Source organism: Siphateles boraxobius, unplaced genomic scaffold, assembly GCF_051911475.1.
Source record: "Siphateles boraxobius isolate OS27281-9 unplaced genomic scaffold, OSU_SipBor_1 41, whole genome shotgun sequence".
Classification (NCBI taxonomy): Eukaryota; Metazoa; Chordata; class Actinopteri; order Cypriniformes; family Leuciscidae; genus Siphateles; species Siphateles boraxobius.
Window position 1 is genome coordinate 29,369,745 of NW_027509042.1, and position 27,135 is coordinate 29,396,879.

General features: G+C 36.1%; 1 protein-coding gene across 3 annotated transcripts in view; it reads right to left on the reverse strand.

Annotated features, from left to right (window-relative positions):
• Window positions 1-27,135, reverse strand: part of nol11 (nucleolar protein 11) — a 140,150-nt gene that overhangs the window by 67,806 nt on the left and 45,209 nt on the right. The window lies entirely within an intron of this gene.

Consider the following 27,135-nt stretch of genomic DNA (forward strand, 5'->3'; position numbering starts at 1 on the left):
GTAGTAATATCAGTATTACGTAACATGTTGCCTTAATCAAAAATGTTCATTAACTTCAGCATTACGTGATACTATTTCAAAGTGATTTCCGTCATTTTGACAGATTATAAATTGTATTTACCTGTGAAAACAAAATTGGAAAGAGACGTGAGGATTTGAGGAGAAAACCAAGAGATTCTTCTTGCATTCCAGTGAATTAATAATGGAATATATCAAATTAAATTCCTTTTTCATACTTTTACTGCAGATTGCAAAGGGAAAAAAGAAAATGAGGAAAAGTAAGCAAAAGAGCTCTTGCCATAGATATTCTTGTTATAACGTCACGTTAAAATATAAAAGTGTAACGTTATTCTCATGATTTCTGAAAATAAATCATGAAGGAAAATTTACAGCTCATCCAGTCAAACTGACGGATCAGCTTTATTTGTAGGGCAACCTTATGATTTGAAATGATTAGTTTCAGCCTTTTTGAATGGAAGTTCCCCAAACAGGAAGTGCCCCCCCATAATTCAAAACGCAGTAAGCTCGTAAGGAATAAGGTGGATTAGCTTCAAAATAATTGCACAGTAAGTGCAAAAACCATGCCGCTGTTGCAAGTGAACCCATATTTAGGGCCCAAGTCCTGAAAGGGCGAAGGTCCTATTGTTCTAAGGATTTTTCTTATTTTTGTTCAAGTGGCTCTTATGTTGACAAACAAAAAGTATTCATGAATATAGCTGCAAGGAGTAATTTTGGGGGCAGAGCAAGTCAGAAACAAAGTGACAAGCTAAACAAGCATGGCAGAGAGCATCAGTACATTAAAATAAAATGCTTATTTCAACACTCGCTTCTGCAGTCATTTACTAAAGAATTTTATTAAAACTAATTTAATGATACAGACTTATACTAAAACATTGGAATTAAGGGAACAATGGCAGTCAGAGTAACAAGCCATAGTCATTCAGCGTAACGTAAAACTTTTAAAAATGAAACAATTATGTAAAAATGAAAATATATTTATTCTGACCTGTAATTATTAAAAAATATAAAATAATATGTGGTCATACAAAAATGTATTATATTTAATGATTTTCACTTACTTACAAATACTTCTTGCTGACAAATGGGTAAACCTAGTGGTTTGAAGAATATTAGCAAAGTATACAGATTTAAAAATTACAATGAATTAGTATTTGAGGGCTGCACTGTAATCCTTAATATGTCAAATGATTCCTGTTAAACATGCCTAATAAGATTTTTTTCCACATAAATAATTAAACTGAAAGACCTTTTAGAAGGCGTTTTCTATAAATAATGGTAAGAAAAATGCAAGATAGTAATTTTTTAATCAGGAAATGTAAAATTAAACGGGTCACATTCTAGTGCAGTGTTTCCCAAACTTTTTTCAGTCGAGGCACCCTTTGAAAATTTAAAAATATTTGTGACACCCTACACTAGTGTTGTCACGATACTACTTTGATACTATACCTTGAAATGTATTGATTTTCAATACCACAGGGAATAACCGCCGTATATAGGCCTACTGTCATATAGATATTTTTTAATATTATCAATTTTTTTGTCCATCCATTTAAAGTCTAGGAAATCATTAATTTCTTCTGCAGAGATCACTTTACATGATGACATGGGTCTCACACATTTCTGAGCGCTTTATTAGACAGAAATTTGCTGTATTAACCTAAAACAACATGCTAGCCAGATTGTTTATCCAAATAGACCTATGTTGTTAGAATTTACTGTTTACCAGGTTTTTGGTAATTTTCTTGATTTAATTTTTTTTATTCTTTTTTTAAATGAAAACTAACATCATAAAGTATGATATTTGTTTTAGTTTGAGCAATTCTGGAGCTATAATTGACTCTTCTTAGGAGCATATAAGACAAAACAGCTCCTTGGAAAAAATGAAATGTAATATTGTAGTAGTTATAAACAAACATATTTTAGTTCAGATTAGTTTGAGGGCAGCAATTGTATTCATAATGTCAAAATAAAACCGACGTAATGTTACTTGAAGGCATTATAGCCTACTATTCCTGCCAAACTTCCATGGTTGCAGTTAGTGTTACTACAGTAAATCCATGGTGAATGTTGCTGATCTGTGGACACTGGATAGTTCATTCATGGCACAATGTTTCTTTCTGGTTTCCACGTCAGTGCTGTTTGATCCGTTAATAACAGAGAAATGTGAATGTTTCTCACTAGATCTCGCAGCGATGTTATTACTTCTGTGGCAAATTCAAATTATTCCTTTACTTGATCTCCTAGCGCTGTGTAGTAACAGTGTCGCTTGATCAAGCTCGGCTCGCGCTGCTTTGGTCCAAACTGATAAACGGTCCGTCAACCACACAATAACGAGCAGTTTCGTTCTGCTTGCATTACGTTTGCCATTTTATGTTGGGCAATGTTGCGGTGGCTCCGGCGGATTATGAGCGCGCTTACCACGCCAAACCACCTACATTTGAAAGACCGAAATTTTGGTCGGCAGGAAAAATGGCCTGATATTTTTTAACGCGTAAAACTGAAAAACATTAATCGCACGCGTTACCGTTGACAGCAGCACGGACATAACCGATGCGTTTGTGAATATGCGGCAAGACGGACGTTGTGACAATGTTTCGTGTGTATTTGACCGTAAGCGCAACAAGCCATGAAAAAGAGGCAGCTTTCTGTGTGGACGCTGGGAATGAAGCACGAGAATTAAATCATGCGGAACCCCCGCAATTCAACGAACGCAGAAAACTTATGATTTGCATTTTTTATTATAAATTTGTGTGCATTATTTGTTGTTATTAGACGCTTCCGACGATGCGAGATTGATACATTTATTTATTTATTTTACACATTTTAGCAATTTTAAAATGTTAAATGGAGTTTACACGGCACCCTGCTCTCGCCAGAAGGCACCCCAGGGTGCCGCGGCACCCCGTTTGGGAAATGCTGTTCTAATGTACAGGGGTGGGAGAAACAATTTTAAAATAACATTGATTAAATGCGGGTGGGTCGCGGTTGGATATGATAATTAGTAACGTAAAATATTAAATACATTCTTTAAAATATGAGTATGTTTAAAACTTATTTCTTTCCGCCAGGCAGACAGGCACTAATTTGTACTCTCATTAAGAGCCTACGCTACGCGGGGTCCGCTTTTTAAACCAGAAATGGAGGTAAAACAGGTGATGAGACAAGTGCGGGGGCTTTTAAATGAAGAACCCAGCAGCCGGAACGAAGAAGCCACCATTTTTCCCATCACCAGCGCCAAAACAAGGTCAATTTAATTACAAAACTTTGTATTTTTGTACTGATTTTCACAGAGTCATCTCCTTGAGTTCCTGAATCCTTGCCGAGTCCAACTACACCCCCGTGCTAGGTTTTGCTTTATGGTTTGTGTAGCATTGTGATTTAGCGGTTAAAAAACATTTGCCAATACCTTCGAAACCGTTAAGCCCCGTTCACACCGCCAGCGACTTTGTCGCTGTATGTAGCTAGGCTCTGTACTGTGAAGTCGCTTGTGGGCGTTCATAGTGCTGTCGCTCTGTTATTGGTAGACTGCACGTCTGGCCATATCTATACAAAATACCATCACAAGTGATATATACAACTATACAATTTTAATTTGACTAGGAATTAGGCTCAAAAGAAACAGTGTATGCTGTTGGAAGAGTGTTTTTATATTACCACAGCAGTGTTCAGTGGTGTTGTCACGATACTAGAATTTCTAACTTCGATACGATACCTTGAATTTGACACCACAGAGAAAAAAATTGCCACAATTTTAAGGGGGTCTTTTTTTTATTTAAAGCTAAATATAACAAGTCTAGAACATGACAATGAGGTATATTTTACATGAACAAAAATGTCCTTAGTTTTTTCTGTTAATATTTTTTCATTGGACCAGAGCTAACATGATCCGTTTTGTTTTTATTACCTACTGTTATCAAAGATTAAAATATACTGTAACAAATGCATTGTTCAGTGGTCATAAATGCTGGTTAATACATTAAGTTAATTTGATGAACAGATTTAAACGCAAACGTACGTGCATCACACGCGGAAACAATGCTCACTGGATCGGCATGAAGTCAAGTCAACTATTTATATATTGCTTTTAACAATACAGATTGTGTCAAAGCACTTAACAGTATCAAATTGGAGGATAGAGTGACAGTAATGTATAATAAGATTAAACATTCAATTTTCAGTTAAAGCCACCTATTGGCAGTTTTAACTTCATAATTAAAAATATATAACTTGTATTAAGGGGATGCCAGTTTGAAGAATGCCTTTGGTCGCATAGGAATTATACTTGAATTGTGAATTGTTTAATACCTTTTAATGGTCTTCTGCAATGTTTGAGGCATATTTATTTTTTCATGCTTTAATGTTGGCCTAATTTCAGTTACATTTAGATTTTTATTGTAGTAACCACTCAGCTATATGTGGAAATGCATATATTAAAAAAAAATGTTGCAAATAAAAACATAATCCACAACTTCTGTAGTTGTAACTTATTTTAATATATAAATTCAGTGAAATCGTCAAACGTTTGTATGACTTGCCAGTGACTTGTGACCCAAGCTACGACTTGACTTGTTTGACATAAGGCAGTGACTTGACTTTATAAAAAATTTACTTGGACTTGCTTGAGACTCGAAGGTTAAGACTTGAGACTTGCTTGTGACTTGCACATGTGTGACTTACTCCCACCTCTGGTGTGTAGCGCGTGTCCTGTCCACGGCAGTATTTTAATTACAAAATACTCAAAAGTAATTAAATACGGATTTCAAATACGAAATATGTAATTTGTATTTTGTATGTGAGTGTGTTGCTGAAATCTGAGTACACAGCAAAAAGTGTTAAATCATCACTGCTCAGAGCACATATGGTCCCACTCTACAGAGTGTTAAAGTAACAATAGAGCAGTGTTAAAGCTAATGAGATAATTAAGTGATTAATTGAGTGATGATTGAGCATTATTGAAGACACCTAAAGCAGAATCACTAATGGAGAAAATCTAAAATTGTAAGCCACCGTTATGGAGATCAGTGTTTGCTTTAGTTGGGCTCTTGACCCTTATATTATTAACTTTATTTTTTTGTTTGGCTGTTGTACCCGAGTTATAACTGCCAGATAAACAAAGAAAAAAAAATGATGACAATTAAAAATTATGACAATCATCATTTGAACTTTATGTTTGTGATTTAAGCTTTTGGTTACAGCATAACTGTGATTCTGCATAAATATCCAGAATTTTAGATATAATATAAAGGATTTCAATATAAAGAAGTTGTTAAAAAAATCTTTCTTTTAGGCACACACAAGATGTCAAGATTCAGTCAATGCATCTCAACAATGGTGACGAGCAGAATATTCAATTAGGAAAAGTAAATTACATGGACAATTCGGATCATAATTTATTCATACCGCAATGCATGATGGGAGCCATTAATCGGTTGTGATTGGTGGCAGCCACTGCAACATGCATTATTATTGTGACCATTGTTGAGATTCACAGGCTGATTATTGATGTCTGTGTTTCTAAATACATTCATTTGAAAGTGTTTTGATCAGAACAATGTTTATTAAATATTTTGGATTATATGAAAAATATTGTTAATCATATGCTGTAGAATCACAAAGCTGTTGCTAACAAGTTAAACCAAACTATGCTGAACAAACTTTTCTCAATAAGTTTATTTTTTTCAGATCACAGCATGATTATGCCAAAACATAACCAACACTTTCAGATCACACTTTTCTTTGTTCATTTGACTTTTATAAATGAATAACAGCAGACGAACAAAATTTAAATTGAAAGCTTAAGGGTAAAGAGTCCAACTAAAGCAAACACTGATCGCCATTACGGTGGCTTACAATTTGTGATTTTCTCCTTCAGTGATTCTGCTTGTTAACATCAGGTGTCTTCAATAATGCTCAATCATCACTAAATTAATCACTTAATTATCTCATTAACTTCAACACTCTTGAGTGTTAATTTTAACACTCATATCTGCATCATACCTTCCATCTGAAAGCAAGTGAAGGTGATTTACTACTAATCAAGGAACCGGCTTTACTGATGAGATGCGCATAATCTCATGTGATATATCGCCCAGCCCTAATAAGTATTTTAAATACAAATGACAGTCCCTTAAAGTAGGCTATTTAATTACAAATTACATTTGATTTATTTAAGGAAAATACAAATTACATGTATTTGAAATACGTATTTAATTACTTCTGAGTATTTTGTAATTGAAATACTGCCCATCTCTGGATATTTGCTGATACCTCAAAATTCCGCGAAACCATTACGATTCTATTCAGGGCTATATCGATTGATTTATAAATTTTTAGTTTTGTGCCAAGTTTACACAACCAGATACATTTTTATTAATTTACAAATGCAATCAAAATACATAACATGAACGTTTAATTTAACTCTTTGAAAATTGCACACCCTCCAACAGAAGTCAATTGGCAAAAACAGATAACTATCAATCAAACAGCAGCTGGGTTGTTTTGATTAAAGGTGCTCAAAGCGATGTCACGCGTTTTTGAGGCCAAAACATTTTTTGTCACATACAACAAACATCTCCTCACTATCCGCTATCTGCCTGTCCCCTGAACACACTGTAAAAAAAAACATGGTCTCTGCAGACACCCCAGGCTCCACAAATGGCAACAAAAACAAACTGGGCTTACCTGCACCACGAAAAACTGTTCCAGCCAATAACCGATAAGAAGGGTTTGGGAGTGGGGTTTGGGGGGTTAGTGCGCGGATGAGGAGGAGGGAGGGTCTAGCTAGCCTTCGTTTTGTTTGACAATACTTTAAACGTCAACAAGAAGTGATGTCACCCGACATCGCTTAAAGCACCTTTAAGTAACAATAACTATTTTAAAAAAACAGGTTAGTTACAAAATTAAAGTTCATTCAAAGTATGTTTATATATATATATTATAAGTTTATTTTTTAGCAAAAGCAGAAGACTACATTTCGTGTTTCAGAGTTAAAGAAAACCAAGTAATTGCTATAATATATAATAAAACACTCGGTTAATCTTTGTAACGTCAATCTCCTCAACTGACAAACGCCTGACAAACTTTATTGTTGTGATTACACGCAATACATGGAGCTTTTCCCTCACCACTGTAACATGCTGCTTTAGCAAGGTTCGGTGAAGAAGTTTCAGCTTTTATTTTCCTTTCACGCCCTGATGATGATATCACGGGTTGATCAAGTTCGTTAAAATGATCCATCAATCACTTTTAGTCAGCTTTGAGAAAACTCCTTTCAGCTAGCACTTTTCGAAGTGACTAGCAGCCTTGTCACCTGACCTGAATATTGCACGCTGATTTGCTAACAAACAAGGGTGCTAGACAGTTTCTGCCTTAAAACATGAACTCACGAAAGCCTTGACAGTGGACAATACCGGCTTTTGTGAACGCATTTAGGGTTCAGTCAATCTTGTCAGGAGTCCATTTCAGCTGAGGAGATTAACGTTACAAAGACACACCGGCAGACAGAATGGAGAGCAAACGAAAATGTGCGCTTAGGTGGAAATGCTCAGATGGACGTTCCATATTGATCCATATTGATGTATTGTTACACACCTATTCTCAGGTACCAAAATTTGGTACTGATTGATTTAATGTGAATCGGTACTCGGTAGTACTGATACAGTCGGTGCAATTACCAAATTGCACATCCAACAGGGGTTAAAAGTCAGAAATGGTTCACAAGTACTTTTTCTCCTTTCTACCTTGACTTGTTTTGTTTAAAAGTAGACATTTCAAGCTTTTTTATAGATATTCTTCTCAGGTCTTTGGGGCAAGTATCTTATACGCTGAGTTTCAGTTCATTTATGAGTCGCGCTCCAGTTCACGCGCCAGCACCTTTGTGTCCTGATTATATTGTGTACTATATTTGCTTTGTTTATTAATCCAGGCAATTTGTTGATGAAACATTGATTAAAATGAAGATACAATTTATACAAAACAAAATTCACTTTAAAGAAAGGCTTTCTACAAAACAAAACTTAATAAGTGGTCAAAATCATGTGTTATTATAACTGACGGGAAGCACTGCGGACAAAAAAATATCGGGGGGAAAACATCTACAGGTACGCTGTAAATCAACCAGTTACCTAGCAGAAATATTAATTGTTTAGCCTTGTTAAATCTCATTTGTTTATTTCTCAAGACCAAGCTAGAATGTAAATAGGTTTTATTTCAGGCCTACAGTAGGCCTATTCTTTTCAGTTTTTCTGGGTATACTTACTTTATTTCTGCCCTGAACAGAAAAATGAGACACAAGGCAACCAAAAACAGTTTTAAAAACCTTTGTAACTGTCAGTCGGAGTCTGTAGGGCCCCAGCTTTTGAATTGTGTTCAAAATGAAAAATAATTAGGACAACTTCAGAAAACCAGACATGTTTAACAAAGTTGCATTCAACAAAAATCATTCAACAAGTGTATTTTGTCAGGTAATTATGCCATTTAACCAATATTTGAGAAGTGTGAAACCCTATTTGACTGAAATGGTTAGAAATAATCTCAGAAATAATAATAAATAAATAAAAGACTAAAACTTGACTAAGATATATTGAGTTTTCTTTTGACTAAAATTAGACTAAAATGACTAAAACTTGACTAACAAAAAAAGATTTGTGAATGACTAAATATGACAAACTAACAAGGACATTTGGCACAAGACTAAGACTAAATAAAAAATAGGTGACAAAATTAACACTAGTCCTAGATCACGAGCGCGAGAGAGGCAGGCCGAGTGTGTCCGAGATCGTGGACGCGCGAGAGAGGCAGGCCGAGTGTGTCCGAGATCGCAGACGCGCGAGAGAGGCAGGCCGAGTGTGTCCGAGATCGCGGACGCGCGAGAGAGGCAGGCCGAGTGTGTCAGAGATCGCAGACGTGCGAGAGAGGCAGGCCGAGTGTGTCCGAGATCGCAGACGCGCGAGAGAGGCAGGCCGAGTGTGTCCGAGATCACGAGAGAGAGAGAGGGGGGGGGGGTGGGGCGGGGGGCAGGCCGAGTGTGTCCGAGATCACGTGTGCAAGAGAGAGAGAGAGAGAGGGGCAGGCCGAGTGTGTCCGAGATCGCAGACGCGCGAGAGAGGCAGGCCGAGTGTGTCCGAGATCACGGACGCGCGAGAGAGGCAGGCCGAGTGTGTCCGAGATCGCAGACGTGCGAGAGAGGCAGGCCGAGTGTGTCAGAGATCGCAGACGCGCGAGAGAGGCAGGCCGAGTGTGTCCGAGATCACGAGAGAGAGAGGGGGGGGGAGGTGGGGCGGGGGGCAGGCCGAGTGTGTCCGAGATCACGTGTGCAAGAGAGAGAGAGAGAGAGAGGGGCAGGCCGAGTGTGTCCGAGATCGCGCGTGACAGAGGCAGGCCGAGTGTGTCCGAGATCGCGCGTGACAGAGGCAGGCCGAGTGTGTCCGAGATCGCGCGTGACAGAGGCAGGCCGAGTGTGTCCGAGAGAGGCATGCCGAATATGTCCGAGATCTGAGTCTTTAAATCTTCTTTATAAATGCTTTACAAGGCATATATAGTCCTCACTTTAGATGAGCTCACAAAAATAGTTAACTGACCACTACTAAATGCTTTATAACTACCTGAATTTACTTCATTTACTTACACTTTCTAAGTGATCTTATGAACCACTGACAACTCTTAAATAACTGGTTTGTAAATAATGCTATACTTCATTTAGAAATGATTAATTAATCATTAACAAAGTATGAAAAGACAATTATTAAACATTATAGATATGCTTATGAATCAAGAAAAAAGCATTTATAGCTGTATTTATAAACTGCTTATTAATATTCTAGGTATTATCAACTGGCCACAATTTTGAGATAGCAATAGAGGTGAAGGACTATAATGCGTTAAGAGCTCACTCAAGTTCTGGGGAGCTAAACCATTTAGTGCTTTGCAAGTAATCAGCAATATTTTAAAATGTATACAATGTTTAATAGGGAGCCAACGCAGTGTTGACAGAACCGGGCTAATATGGTCATATTACTGGTTCTGGTAAAAACTCTAGCTGCTGCGTTTTGGTCCAGCTGTAGTTTTGTTTATTAAGCATGCAGGGCAACAACCCATAAGAGCATTACAATAATCTATAGGTGCAGCTAGACATGTGCCGGTATTCGGTAATGCGATAAATCACTGTAATGAATATGCACGATATTGTTATCACGAGTTCGCACTCTAGTCTAATGTACGCATGGCAGAAGGAGGAACGCTGCCGACGATTTATCCCCATTCTAAAAGTCAGGGCTGCCAAAACTCACGCAATCGACACTTTTCACACACTCAAGCCACACATCCATTTTTTCGCACAGAGAAAAACGCAGAGAAAAATCGCGGAGCAGAGAGGACACTGACAGCGACAGAGCAGGTTACTTTTGATATGAAAAAAGTTCTCAGCTCTCAGGTTCTGTCCATTTTATTATGAAATTCAGACAATAAATACCGTTTTGGCACTTGTAGCCTAAATGTGACATGACAGATCGCTGTAGCGCCATGATTTCAAGAAAACCGATCATTTGTTACTTTTTATGTAAAGATACAGTACAACTTACCGAAAGGTATAAATGCCTCATAAATATTATCGATCAATCAGTGTTTTTCAACCACGGAAAGAGGTCAATAAAACTGCAGGATAACAATAGTTAAACAACGTTACATTTACCTCAGGAAAGCCATTTAATGACCAGCACTTTAGTTGACTAGAAAAAAATAGCTATAGAGGAGTATTTTGCTAAATGTGTACTGTATTACATATTTATTTATTATATTTTTACTTGTCATTACATAATTTATTTTTAACCTTTACTAATACCAGCTGATAGGGCTCTCTGTATGTTTACAGCATTATGTGAGATGTTTTTTCTTGAGAAAAATTAACATGTTTATAAAGCATCAATAGACATTAACTGTCACGATCCAGTATACAGGATATCTAACTTTACTTCGCTATATTACTATTAAATCCTAATCTAATTATGGCAAACTATATATCGTTGGAAAGGTCTAAGACTCCTAAATAGATATTTTAGTGCTGTTTTTTTCTAACAGATTATGTTTGAACAGTAATATATGAATTTATGACAAGAGTGCGCCTCAAAAAAATCGACTTCATAACAGGAGTTTCGGCCCTTTGTCACAAAAAGTAGACTCACACACTTTTAATAATTGAAACTTTGGTTTTTAATGCTAAAAGTTCATAAAACAATCTAGTATTTGTCAATAAAAAAAGATAAAATTATATTTTAAAAAGTAAAGCAAGAAGTCCTCTAAAAAGTATAATATATATTATATATATATATAAATAATTTTATTATTATTATTATGTCACATATTTTAGTAGTTATAAATTAGGTATCATTTGAAAGCTTACGAACTCAGAATTCATCCTGTGAAAACCATTTTGAAATTGGATGTTGTTACCAAAGATACGGTATTTTGTATTAGGCCCCTCCCCTTTTGGCCATCATCTTTCATAATTTATTATCAAAACCTTTTCTAATATTGACAAAACAAATATTGTCAGAAAGGTCTGAGTCTCAAGGTTCCATATTTAGTGACAGAAGTGATATTTGGATAGAAATGTATGAATTTGTTACAGCAGATTACATACAATAAAAATCAATGGAATGCAATGGCACCTGGTGGCTATTTTTGGTATAACGCCTAAACAAAATCTCATGGGAACTTCAATTTTTGTGATATCAACTTAAAATTTGGAACACAACTTGGTTAGATATATAGCTTTCATTTTATAGTAATTTTATAGTAAAACATTTTGTAAAATATTTATTTTATATTAAAAAAAATATATTAATAAAGTATATTTGATTTACTGTAAATTATAACTTCCATAACTTTTTCATACTTTAATTTATTGAAGTGTTTTCACTTCAGTAATTATCTGCTGATTGTTTTCTTTAAAACAAGACCAAACTTAGGTCTGTATTCCAAAGAATTCTTGAATTACAACCATTTAAGTTTGTATAGTGCATTTTAATGTCAATTATCAAAAGGGGGGGTGACAGCTAAGGGGTTAAAGGCCATGTTGCAGGGTTAATTTTTCAACAAATTTGTACAATTTGCTTGTTGGTAATAAACATTTAAACGCTTATCCATTGTATTTTATGTTGTTGGGTATCACAAAACGTAATATAATACGAAAAAGTAGGTACTATCTTACAGCGGTTTGCAACGATTCTCCTTTACCCCACAATGCATTGCATTACGTCACCTTGGGGAGAGAATTTACCAAAGACCACCTTGAGGGCGTTGAGAGTGACTAGAGAGAGACGAGTAGTAGACGAGATTATTTAGATGACAGATTATAGATAAATTAAATAGATAAATACATAGATATAGATAGATATATAGACTAGATATATAGACAGACAGACAGACAGATATATATAGATATAGATAGGCTAGTATATGCGGCAACTGCACATCCATTGGCGCGGGCGCCTCTGACGTGCGACCAACTCTACGTTGTCAATCTACCTACTATATATTTCTATCTATTTATCTATCTATTTAGCTGCTAGCTATCTATGCTAACGTTATGCTATCTGGCTGTCTGCCTATCTCTCTCTATACCGCCCACACAAGCACCTGCGAAAACACAGCGACAGACACGCGGCGGCTACGTTTGCAACAACATTTTCACCGGAAGAGATAAGCGCTTAGGGTGTGTTCACACCGAACGCGAATAGAGCGTCAAATACGAGTCTAGTTAGACGCTTGAACATAGGCCTATTTCACAAAATGGCGACCGAGACCGGAAGTAGGGTAAACTCTTTTCCGGTGAAAGCGCTAACGTTGCAGTCGGAGAACAAATGCGGAGACTAAAAGCGGTCAGTCCTGTTGCGTACCTTTTTATGTTTCAACCCAAAGAAGAAACAACCCTATTTATCACTTCACAGCTTTCCGTGTTTTGCTGGTTTCCATGGAACAACTGGGGAGAAGTTAAATCACGCCAGAGTGACACAGATGACAAAAAGACTTCTAGTTGCGCTGCCGCCCGCTACGATCGTCATTCATTCTCAAAATGGACTGTGAACAGCTTGTTTTCTCTCTCAGTCATTCATATATCTGACAAAAGTAAGAATAGCAGATGTTGTCCGTTTTGTTGATAGTTTTCAGGGAGCTGTGAAAAGATCGCTGAAATTGGACAAAGGTTACAAATTCTTGACGTTTGCTTACATAAAAAAAAAAGTTTCATTCATTTCAATGGCATGACACTTGATGACTAAGCTCACATTTAACGTTACTATATCTAAACACAAATAAATAAATTGAAATGATGTCTGATTGCTATGAGTGAAATCTAGTGGCTTTTGTTACAAATTCATGTTAAGTGTTAGTTTGTCCAGGAGATTGCAGCAATCTTCCACTAGATTATGGCTCATTTTTCATGTTACCACCATGAATGAAACTAAGAATTGTACATCTTTACAGTGAATTTGACCAAACGTTGCTATAATTAAAAAATGGTTAGACTAAAAACATGAAGTGAGTGATATTACATGTTTTAAAAAAAATCATGTTACAAAATAATATTTTAATGTCTGAGGTCCCCCTTATGAAAAGAAAATATATTTTCCTATATATGAATGATTAATATATGAAATGGTTTAACAGCTCACAGGCATAAATGGAGGCCTAGGGCGCGGTAGACGCGAATACGCCTCATTCGCGCGTCAAGTTCACGCGAATTGACTTATGGAGCGTGTGGCGCGTTAAGCGAATGATTCAGTTAGTGCTATTTCTGCATTCACGCGTTTGACGCGTATTCGCGTCTGCCGCCCGAGTTGAAAAATCTGAACTTCTGCGTCAATCCGCGCCGCGTTAACCAATCAGGAGCATAGCTGCATGCTGCTGTCACGTGGTGAAGTATCTGGATGCTTCAATAAATTATTTTGTAATATGACTGGTTCTAATTCACAACAAAGCAAATACTTTATCACATAAAACTTGATTTCAATATATGAGACATATTCATTTTGTATTGAATGCTATTTATTCCATATCTAGATATATGAAATATTATTATAATGTAAAGACAACCAACATACTGCAGAGAGAAAAATCACAGGACAGATTAATCACTTTTGGAGGCTGGCTCCATTTATCATCAAAACAAAAATAAATGACAGATTAGGTGGATGAGGGCGAGGGTGATCCTCGTTCCGATGCAGGACAACAGGTCATCAAGCTGGGCGCGGGACAGGCGGAAGTACCGCTGAAAGCCGCCGTCATCCAGGCGCAGCTCCTGGAGCGAGCCAATTGTGAAACTCGCCACACTGGGTTTGCCTTCGAAGGGTCTGATGGACACAAATACGGCGACGATTACCCCTACGCCGCCGTTCTGCTCTCCAGAGCAAATACAGAGAGGGGACTCTCCGATGAATGCTCGATCAACATAAAGCCAACAGGTTTCGATTCTGACGCGGGTGACGCGCGTAATAAAAAGTTATTCTAATGTGTTTTTGTATATCACAAACATCTGAATTTATAATACTATAAGTAACGGTTCGGAAAGTATTCTTCACGTCTAATAAATGTTCCAGCTGGCCTTGCTTGCTTGCTTAAACAGCAGGCCTGGCAAAGCGCACCCAGGAAAAAAGGGAAAGAAAGTTACAGAAAACAACTTCTACAAACAATTTTAAATTGCCAACAGTTAATAATAATAAATAAAAGTGCATGACGTGCAAATCGGATAACAATCAAGTGCAATATAAACATGTTTTGTCAGGGCATCACTCCCGAACCCCGGCATCAACACTCAATTTCAACATCTGCTTCCTCCTTTACACGTGTCTGGCGTGATTTAACTTCTCCCCAGTTGTTCCACGAAAACACGGAAAGCTGTGAAGTGATAAATAGTAGGGGTGGCACGATCCACCTTTTTTGCCTCCGATACCGATTCCGATACCTGGGACTCAGTATTGGCCGATACCGATCCGATCCAATACTAAACTAATAATTAAAAAAAAACAGTGCCAAATTACCTAATAAACTGTATCTGTATGCCTCACTGTGGGGAAGAGACTGTGATGATTCTTTTGTTAAAGGCATCAAAGCTTGACTTAAACATTAATGTCCTTACTTTGTAAAACAATACAGACAAAATATGTACTATATAATTAAAAGACATTTATTTTTAAATTTAAAGCGCAACTTTTTAATGAAGCAGCAACATATGATAGATTGGACAGAACAACTAAGGCTATCAATAAACTGCCATTCCGCAAAAATATTGTAATATGAAAGGCTCCAATTCAGAGCGGCACGAAACACTTAGGCGCATCCCGTGCGCAGAATGATGTGCTCGAAGCAACAAGGAGTCACGGCGCGCAGCGCTTCGCATTGAAAAGTTCAAAGCACAAAAGTAAGATATACATATATTTCTTTATTCATTAGTTTGAGCCTTTTAACGGTTTTAAATTTCAGTTAATGTGCGCGTGAAGAGCAATTATATCACTCTCTACTCCAGTGTTGTGATCACTGATCAGTTGTGTTGTGACTCATCTTGGAGAGAGTTTCATCGTGTTGACTGTTTTACCCGAGCGCGACGCGCTGTTTGAGCGCTGAGAATGACTGACAGCCGCAGCAGAGGGAAGCACTTAAGTGAAGATTAATTTAACGATTTAAATCTGTACCTCACGTTAAACTATATGTAATGGCTTCAGAAAACTTGGAATATAGTACACGGAAACATTATAGTGCTTTATAATGTTTTTGTGCCTTTTGTGTTGCATAACAATAACATTCGTAGGCTACAATATCGGATCGGATTTGGATGGTCTCGTCTGGCGATACCAGATCCAGCAAATATTGCTAGTATCGGAGCAATACCGATACTGAGTATCGGAGCAATACCGATACTGAGTATCGGATCGGCGCACCCCTAATAAATAGGGTTGTTTCTTCTTTGGGTTGAAACATAAAAAGGTACGCAACAGGACGGACCGCTTTTAGTCTCCACATTTGTCCTCCGACTGCTACTGCTAGCGCTTTCACCGGAAAATAGTTTACCCTACTTCCGGTCTTGGCGACCATTTTTGAGAAATAGGCCTATTCGCTCGAGTTAAAATTTTTCGACTTGCGCGGAAGACGTTTGCGGCAAACGCGCCGCCCAATTCGCGACATTCGCGACGCCCGGCGCGAATGATGCGTCTATTCGCGTCTTTGCATTGACTTTATATGTAATCTACTCGCGCAAATAATTAAATTTGCGTTCGGTGTGAACACACCACGCCCATATAGCTAGCATTATGCCTTCTATTTCTAGATGACAAAGACAAAGTTTACCAGTACTACGACACTATGACAAAGGTTACCGGTACTTATCTGAACTAACGTCATAATCACTGCCACTAGATAAAAAGACGGATTTTTCACTCGGCGCTATTCAAGGACAGTAAAAAAAATATGTGTTATTGTGCACTGCTGCTCGTATTCTAGCTCCAGTGCTCATTGCTGCGTTGCTAAATGATAGCAACTCACCAGGACACTTAACCAACTCTCAACTCATTCTCCTCGGACCATGCATTTAATTGGCTTTAACGGCCATCAGTTCTTAGCAATTCCTCATTTGCCCTCTCACGTCTGGCAGGTTCGAAATTATACGGCTGCGGGCCATCATACATGTTGGCTCTTGCCACCTCTTCCTCATCCCAGTCAGTCGCCATATACTAGACTGAGGCTACCTTTCCTCCACTACTCCCCAACATGACGTCATCACCGAATTGCGTAAAAAAACCCTGTTACTACCAAAACGTAAAAAACTGTTCTTTAAGACCGTTTTTGAGACATTTTAAAAATGATACACATATCTTGAGTGATTTATGTACCCATTAATCGACAGTGGTGGTTAACCTGCAACATGGCCTTTAAGACCATTTTTGAGACATTTTAAAAATGATATACATATCTTGAGTGATTTATGTACCCATTAATCGACAGTGGTGGTTAACCTGCAACATGGCCTTTAACCTGTTGCGCTTCAACCCCACTTTTGAAAAATCCCCAGAAATGGCATACCCAAACTAAAACACATACAGTTCATGAATCCTTTGTACTAAAAGCAGAAGTATGATCTCATTTGAAAGCTGACACCTGGCAGTTTATAGTAAATGTAGAATTAATTATTGTCATAATTATTGCCAGTTTGTATCCAGCCTCTCACGGAGACTTTAGATGCCCCAACGCCTGTGAAGAGACGACTCGACGCCTGTGAAGAGACGACTCAAAGCCGGCGATATGTTATGCCATAAATTAATACATGATTAACTAACTGTATTTTTCTATGTACATTTCCGAAATGCACTTTCTGTAAAGCTGCTTTGAGACAATGTGTATTGTGAAAAGCGCTATACAAATAAATTTAAATTGAATTGAATTGAATAATGAAAAAATAGTTATAAATAGCTTCAAAGTTTTGTAAAGTTATTAGAAATTTATTTTTTATGAAATATCTTCATAAAAATAATATTGAAGTTGGCATTGTATCAATCTATGAATGTACTGCAGCTAAAAATTTAAAATCTGAAGATGACAAGTCTAAAACTCTGTATTTAGTTAAATGTTTTTCAAGATCATGTCATATGACTTTATTTTGATTAGTCTTTAGACTTCATTTATATGGGACAATGCAGATTCATGAACGTACAATAAAAGTTGAACGTAAATACGCCGGATTTAGCACAATGCAAATTTCCGTAGTCCCAAACATAGACAAATGCAAATCAAAAAACAAACAAATAATATACATATCAACAAAACACCTATGGGACTAAAAACCAACAAAAAAAAACTTTAAAAAAAGTTCCTATACCTTATAGAGAATTTATTGTAATATCCATTTAAAATACATAAATGCCTGTGTGTAGACATCCCAAAGTGCTAATCATAAATATATAAATAAAACTGCCTATCAAATTCTACCTTCATACCAAATGATTACATTTTTGATTGTTATTCAGCCATATTTTAAGGTGTTTCTTTAATAAAATAAAAGTAGGGCTATCTCTAATTTCCTTTGGCATACTGTTCCAATTTGTGCAGCCTTTAATAGAGAGGACATTTTGTGCAAACGAAGATTTTCTAAATGGTACTTCACAAGTAAATTATCTAGTCCTAGTCTCACTATTTCTCTTTTTGATAAAATCCTCTAGGGGTGGTGGGGTGATTCCATTCATAGATTTATAAATTAGACAGCTACTTTTAATTTTTTTTAGATTTTCAAGATTTAGGAGTTGATACTTCTCAAGAATTGGACAAAGGTGAAGCTGTGGTTTCCTGTCAAATACCTTAACTGCTTTTTTATATACAGGTCCTTCTCAAAAAATTAGCATATTGTGATAAAGTTCATTATTTTCCATAATGTAATGATAAAAATTAAACTTTCATATATTTTAAATTAATTGCACACCAACTGAAATATTTCAGGTCTTTTATCGTTTTAATACTGATGATTTTGGCATACAGCTCATGAAAACCCAAAATTCCTATCAAAAAATTAGCATATCATGAAAAGGGTCTCTAAACGAGCTATTAACCTAATCATCTGAATCAACTAATTAACTCTAAACACCTGCAAAAGATTCCTGAGGCTTTTAAAAACTCCCAGCCTGTTTCATTACTCAAAACTGCAATCATGGGTAAGACTGCCGACCTGACTGCTGTCCAGAAGGCCATCATTGACACCCTCAAGCAAGAGGGTAAGACACAGAAAGAAATTTCTGAACAGATAGGCTGTTCCCAGAGTGCTGTATCAAGGCACCTAAGTGGGAAGTCTGTAGGAAGGAAAAAGTGTGGCAAAAAACGCTGCACAACGAGAAGAGGTGACCGGACCCTGAGGAAGATTGTGGAAAAGGGCCGATTCCAGACCTTGGGGGACCTGCGGAAGCAGTGGACTGAGTCTGGAGTAGAAACATCCAGAGCCACCGTGCACAGGCGTGTGCAGGAAATGGGCTACAGGTGCCGCATTCCCCAGGTGAAGCCACTTTTGAACCAGAAACAGCGGCAGAAGCGCCTGACCTGGGCTACAGAGAAGCAGATAATGTGGCACATACATAATGAGCTGCATTTTAATTAGCCTTTCACACAGGTGTGTCACAGGATCCCAAAGAATGCAAAGACAAAAGAAATTATCTATATATACATATTTTACAATTAGAAATTGTAACCAATTACAAATAGGTTACAATTACAACAACAATTACAATTTTAACAATATTTCAAGTGTTTTTCTTTGTAAAAAGTATACATTTTATCATACGTATTAGTAAGGTAAGGATTCATTAGTTTGAATATTGGAACAAACACTATAATAACATCTTAGTTGATAATTCAATATACCTACTTTATTTTTGACAAAACATCATACTATAGTATATTTAACTATGAGCAGATATTGGTGAACAAAAGCGTACCTATTTAATGTGACAGATTATAAAGTTTTGACTGTAAAAAAAGACTACTATCCAAAACTAATCACAAAATCTTGTCTGAACATTCATATTTAGTCTGTAACATTGTATATGATATATTAGCATATACATGTGAATTTGCAGTTTGCTTATACAGACATTTTATTTCAACATATTTCTATCTATTTTTACTCATCTTAGTACGCTATAGCAATATAGTTTGGATGTGTTCATGTAAACATAACGTTTGATAATGTAGGTGCGAGAGTGAATGAACGGCACAGAAACGCACTGTATAACTGTAGCAAACAACAGCGCGCGCGCCTGTGCCGTTCATTCATCATTTAGCCTACACACAGACACGCAATTCATATTTAAACAGTCTTTTTGCGGTTTACAGTCAGACACTATTCAATATCGCGATTAGAACAAAGCACTTAAGAATAAATGACTTACTACATCAGATGGATCCGTTCTCCACGAAATGAAACTACCAGCACTTCTAGTACATTTTCCAGGGTTATTAGATAGTATTATTGCTCACAGCGTAGGGATACGCTGTGTACACAGCTTTAGTAAGATACTTACTAAACACGTTGTGTTTTATAATCCAGCTGATGTGGGCGTTGGCATGTTTGAATGGCTTGCCTTAGATCATTTGCGTTTGAATACCGCGCGCTCTCCATGGGCGTGGCACATTAATGTGTAATCGGTATAATGAGCTGGAAAGAAAAAGACTGACATCTCTCTCTTTTCATACAGATTACATAAACTGAGAATATTTGTTTTTTATATAAATTAATTCATTTAAAAGAAGAGAGTTAATGCGTAATCGGGTATAATGAGCTGGAAAGAAAAAGACTGACATCTCTCTTTTCATACAGATTACATAAACTGAGAATATTTGTTTTTTATATAAATTAATTCATTTAAAAGAAGAGAGTTAATGCGTAATCGGGTATAATGAGCTGGAAAGAAAAAGACTGACATCTCTCTCTTTTCATACAGATTACATAAACTGAGAATATTTGTTTTTTTATATAAATTAATTCATTTAAAAGAAGAGTTCAAGCTTCATTATGGAAAAACACTGAATTACAGTTAATTTTCGGACACGAAAATTTAAATTTTCTGACGTTTCAGAATGGACTTAACTGACAGAGAGAAGGCAGAACGCGCATCATGTTTGTTTTTCTTTATTTGGCAAAAAGCACAACACTTTGTTTTTATTGTGAGTATCCACAAAAAAATAGACACTTATCAGGATCTAATGATGTACAACACTTAATATGTAAGATCAAAATCAACAGAGTATTTTGAGTTTCTTTTGCACTGATAAGAAAAAAAGCGAGACTATCGCAGTATTTGGCTTCACAGGTTTTTTTTTTGTAAAACATCATCACAACAGTCTTTTTATTATTAAGAGTGAGACCAATTTGATTTAACCAGTTTTGAACTTAAGTTAGTGAATTTGTAAGATTTGTAGCTATTATATTTTTATCTTTACCATGAGTGAAAATCACAGCGTCATCCGCATACATCTGCACATTACAGTCCAAACAAGCAGCTGGAAGATCATTAATGTACATTGAGAACAATAGAGGACCGAGAATTGAGCCCTGTGGAACTCCAACATGATTGCTAAGGAAAGGAGATTTAACACCATCTATATTAACCCCCTGGGGTCGACGCTTTTTTTCTTATCAGTGCAAAAGAAACTACAATAACTTCATCGATTTTTGTTATACAAGCAAGTGTTATACATCATTAAAAACTGTTAAATGTCTTCTTTTTTGTGTACACTAATAATAAAAACAAAAAGTTTTGATTTTCGTAAAATAAAGAAAAAAAACAATGCACGTTCTGTCTTCTCTCTCAATGGGAAGTTCATTCTGAAACGCGACAGAAAATAATCTGTAACTCAGCCAATACTTGCCACCCACACATAAAAGTAATGTCTTTACAAAGCTTGAAGTCTCCTTTTTTAAATGAAGTAAATCATATCAAAAACAAATATTCTTGGTTTAAGAAATCCATATGAAAGCAACGACATGTACAGTTCTCCAGCCCGAGCTCATCAACACACCCCCACGGGCGCGAGCTGTTCTCATTCAAATGATCCACGTGAAGGAACGCAGAGCTGTTAACGCCCTCATCAGCTCGAAACAGAATCAGCGACTCCAGTATTTCTCTACTTTTCATCAGTTTGGAAGACTGTTTGTGCTGTGGATTTACCTTGGATTTACCTCAGAAGACGTTATGATTATGAGAACAATTTCTAAGGTAAGAGACATAATAGTCAGTGTTTTATTGTTGCATTCACTTTACATTGTAGCTACTAAACTGGTGCCAGCCTAAAATGTTATGAAATGAGATACAAGTATGCTAGTATGAGTGTTTATTCTAATATGGTGAATATTTTAATGTTTAGACCTGTGTTTACTGTTAAATACTGTGTTTGTGGATATCTGCTCAAACGTAGATGTATAATGTAACAATAATGTTTCATAGTTTGGAGCGACTCGATCGCTGTACGCGCTGAGTTTGGGTCTGAGTCACGCTGTGGGTTTGAAAAGCAAAACACGCCACACATTAGGCTTCACACCAAACTCATCTCATTTCATACATATACATATATACACTGCCGTTCAAAAGTTTGAGGTCTGTAAGATTTTTAATGTTTTTAAAAGAAGTCACTTATGCTCACCAAGGCTGTATTTATTTGATTAAAAATACAAAACAAACCCAGTAAATATTGTGAAATATTATTTCAAATCTAAAACAGCTGTTTTCTATGTGAATATAAAAGCGTAATTTATTCCTGTGATCAAAGCTCAATTTTCAGCATCATTACTCCAGTCTTCAGTGTCACATGATCCTTCAGAAATCAGTTTAATATGATGTGATGCTCAAGAAACATTTATGATTATTATCAAGAAACATTTATGATTATTATCAATGTTGAAAACAGTTGTGTACCTTTTTTTTTAGAATTCTTTGATGAAGTTAAAAACAACAGCATTTATTTGAAATAGAATCTTTTGTAACATTATAAATGTCTTTACTGTCACTTTTGATCAATTTAATTCCTCCTTGATGAATAAAAGTATTCATCCATTTTATTTATTTCCCCCAAAAAATAAAATAAAAATTCTTACTGACCCCAAAGTTTTGAACGGTAGTGTTTAATGTTACAAAAGATTCTTTTTCAGATAAATGCTGTTCTTTTGAACTTTCTATTCATCAAAGAATCCTGAAATAAAAATGTAAATAACTGTTTTCAACATTGATAATGAAAAATGTTCTTGACCATCAGAGCATCATATTATACTGATTCAGCTTTGATCACAGGCATTAATTACACTTTACTATATATTTACATAGAAAACAGCTGATTTACATTGAAATATTATTTCACAATATTACTGGGTTTGTTTTGTATTTTTAATCAAATAAATGCAGCCTTTGTGAGCATAAGTGACTTCTTTTAAAAACATTAAAAATCATACCGACCTCAAACTTTTGAACGGCAGTGGGGGTGTGTGTGTGTGTGTGTGTGTGTGTGTGTGTGTGTGTGTGTGTGTGTGTGTGTGAAAAATCAAAAATGTATTCCCAGAATCGTGCAGCCCTATAGTTTGTCTTGATATCAACATGTTTACAGCTGTTTATTTTTTTAGAAAGGGACCAGATGCCACTGGATGAGTCCTGCTGACTTCAACATTCACATGAGTCTCTGTACATGGTAAAATGAAAAGTCAAACACCTTGGACATGGCAGGTATGTAGGCTACTATGTTTCAGGAATGGCACAAAGGTGTGTGACTGTTTAAGTCTTTTTCTTTAGATCAGGAATGGCACAAAGGTGTGTGACTGTTTAAGTCTTTTTCTTTAGATCAGTGTGTTTACTAATGTGCTTTCTGTCCTTTGTTGTGTATCTTTGGACTATGTTGTGTTGTAAATAAATCCAGACAAATCAAAAAGCCATTCTTTTTTTAATTTCTCCTCATTCTTTGTGCAAGGCTCCTCATAATGATCAGGCCTGATAGCACCTGATAGGGCCATTAGGGGAGGGTCTTTGTCTTTCTCAGGTGTAAAATGCATTCATATTAATGAGAGATCACGCCTCCTCGATAAAGCTTTCTCCCACAAAACACGTCATACAAATTAATCAATATATTGTCTTATCTAAATGAGCATGCAGGATGATTTTCACAGTTTTGGAGCAAATATTCTTGGCTACGTGATACAATTTTCAAAAGTCTTGTGAAGAAATAATCACTATGGGTTTTATGACCTTATTTCAGTTACATTTGTTTTTTGTTTTTTCACAAACCACGCATAAACATTATCTTAAAACTCCAAAGTTTTACATACATGCTGCTGACATATTACTGTAGCAGAGTTTGTGCTGAATACAATGTAATAAGACTTTAGCCATGAAAATGTCACAAGTAAAAGAAATAAGCACAAATGTCAGAACACCTCCAGGACCCAGAAAACACCTCAGAGGGTTAACGCATTGTGTTCTGTTTGATAAATATGATTGAAACCATGATATACAGGGTTCTACGCTAAGGTTTTTCCCAAGGAGCACATGTGCTCCTAAATGAAAAAATCTAGGAGCACACAAAGACATTTTGGAGCGCAGTGAAAAATGTTCAAGTAACAGAGTTTAACAGACTGTTTATTATATATATATATATATATATATATATATATATATATATATATATATATATATATATATATATAAGAGCCCGACCGATATATCGGCGGGCCGATATTATCGGCAGATTTTAGGCATTTTCCTAACTATCGGTATCAGCATTTATAATGGCCGATAAATGAATATTTTAAAAAATGCGGGTACGGTGATTCATGTAAGGGTGGCGCTGCCAATAAAGCACCTAAAAGCTGTCACAAGAACTGGCAAAAATAATGATTATGAATACAACAAATATAGCAAGGAGACATTAATTGTTTATTAATAAACAAGTGTTTTCAGTCAGTGTCAGCCAAAGATGAAGTTGACGATGCTGACTCGCGACCTTCAGTGAGCGCGCGCCAGAGAGAAATGCACATTTCATACGATTACATGAGTCTGTCTGTCTTTCGTTTTGAATTGTTCTGTTTAAAAGTAGACATTTCAATATAGATATATTTCAATTCTCAGGTCTATACGCTGAGTTTCGGTTCATGAGACGAGCTCCAGTTCACCCGCAGGCGCCTCCGTGTCGAGATTATCTATCGTCTGCTGAATTTACTTCTTATAAATTAAATCCAGGCAAATGGCTGATGAAACATTGATTAAAATTAAGATACAATTAATACAAAACGAAATTCACTTTGAAATGAAAGGTTTTGTGCTTTCTGTTTGATGTCTATGTGAAAGTTTCAAAGCATAGTGCCGCTTTCAGAGCGCTCACGTCCGTAGTGCTGAACTGTCGCGTCTGTAACATTGTTTTTTCCTCATAAATGCAAACACATAAAATAAAATAAAATAAAATAAAATGAATATTTTATGTAGCCTGTGGAGACTGAGAGCCAACCCTTCTTCATCCGGTGGGTAGTAGCCTACTTGTGATTTGCGCAGTGTAATTCACAGAATTGATTTCTCTGCTACAAGCCTCTGTCACGTATTGTGTGAGCTTGTGACTATTGCAAGCACGCAGCTGAGAAGTCCTGATTATATTGTCTGCTATATTTAGGCCTTCTTATTTATTAAGGCAATTGGTTGATGAAACATTGATTAAAATGCGTGGCGCGAGCGATCTCCGACAGTAAACTGATTCTGCTTTGTCTAGGGTAAACAGCTGTTGCGACGCGAGCAGTAACGGCCGCGTTCGGTGTAGACACAGTGTTAAAGCTCATTCTGCCTGATAACGCTACGTTACAACATCAAGCAATATTCCAAAAATGTATATAATTATAACACTTTATATAGGGCCATTTTGCATTAAGAGTAGCCTAGTTTCACGTTTAGTACATTTTGCTTACTAATTATTTAAAATAGTATAAAAGTACTGTACATATGTAATTAAAAACGTTTTCATTATGATATTATTCATTTTACTTTAGTAAAAAGATCTGAGTTCTTCCTCCACTGGTAGAGATTAGAGGAATTAAGAGTAAAAATAGAAGTTAATAAGGTTTTGTCAGTGACACTTTTTATATATTTATTGATACAAGTTATGACTAAATTAAAAGACAAAGTCGTCGTTAGTGAAGATTATGCAACAGTATTTAGAATATAATATAATATAATATATAACATGCAATGCAAACTAGTTTGGTTACAGCTCAGCTGTATAATTCTCATTCTATCATTCCCCCTGCCTCCATTACATATCTGTGTCACACAAGTGTTTGATTACCACATTTGAGTGATCATTGCAAAACGTGTTTATAAAATATATTTATTCTGTTTATAGCTACTGTGTAAGGTACCCATCAAAAGTTTGTACACACCAATAGGAAAGTGTCCAAACTTTTGACTGGTATACTGTACTATAATACACATAAATAATATTGCTACTGTATTATAATATACACATAAATAATATCGGCCGATATATCGGTATCGGGCTTTTTTTACTCCCTAATATCGGTATCGGCCCCCAAAAATCCATATCGGTCGGGCTCTAATATATATATATATATATATAAACAAAACGTGTGTGCTCCTCTTTCTATTCAACTATGGTGTGAAACCGTCGTTTTGATGCAGAAGTATAAATCACACTTTACAATCACTTTAGTAAAACACAACAATGGGAACGTGTTGCTCTCAGGAGGAGCACATCGGCACACCTGTGAATCTGCATCTTTCACTGCAGAGGCTTTTTCCACAACATGGAGGAGAAACTAGTTTAAATGAGTGTATTAGTACTTACTAGTATTAGTCTACTAAAACTAGACTAAAATTAAAACAATTCAGATGACTAAAATATAATGGGTTTAGTTCAATTGTAATGCATTCATTTAGATTTTCTCTAAAATGTCCAAACCCATATACTACCCGGAGAAAACATTAACCTGTTAATATGAATGATTTTAAAGTTTGAACGTGCAATACATATACAGACTTAACTACTGTGACTTAAAAAAATATCTTAAAATTAAATAAAACCCCTTTTCCTAAAGTAGAATAGTCTTCTTTCAATGAATGATATATGCATTCTTTATAACTACTTGCATACATCATTCTTTATTATTTCAAGCAGCAGACATTTATTTGTATGAATTAAATATAATGAATTCTTATTAAAGCTATTAACGAGCAGTGAATGCTTTTCTTTTTCTTTTGTTGCTTGATCAATATTAAGGACAAAGACTGCATTAGGTTTATTACTCACTGTCACTTTAAGACATCGTATCATGTCCAATGACATGCGGATCCAATTGCACTGATGCACATCCGATACACTCAAAACTGTTTAAGACTTAACCGACACAGTTTACGTGAATACTCTCCAAAACGGAAATTGACATAATGTTGTGTATTTGTCCATTCAGACACGAAAGAAAGCTAAATTCAGTCCTCGCGCGCTGTGTGTGTGTGTGTGTGTGTGTGTGTGTGTGTGTGTGTGTGTGTGTGTGTGTGTGTGTGTGTGTGTGTGTGTGTGTGTGTGTGTGTGTGTGTGCAGAAAACTATGCGT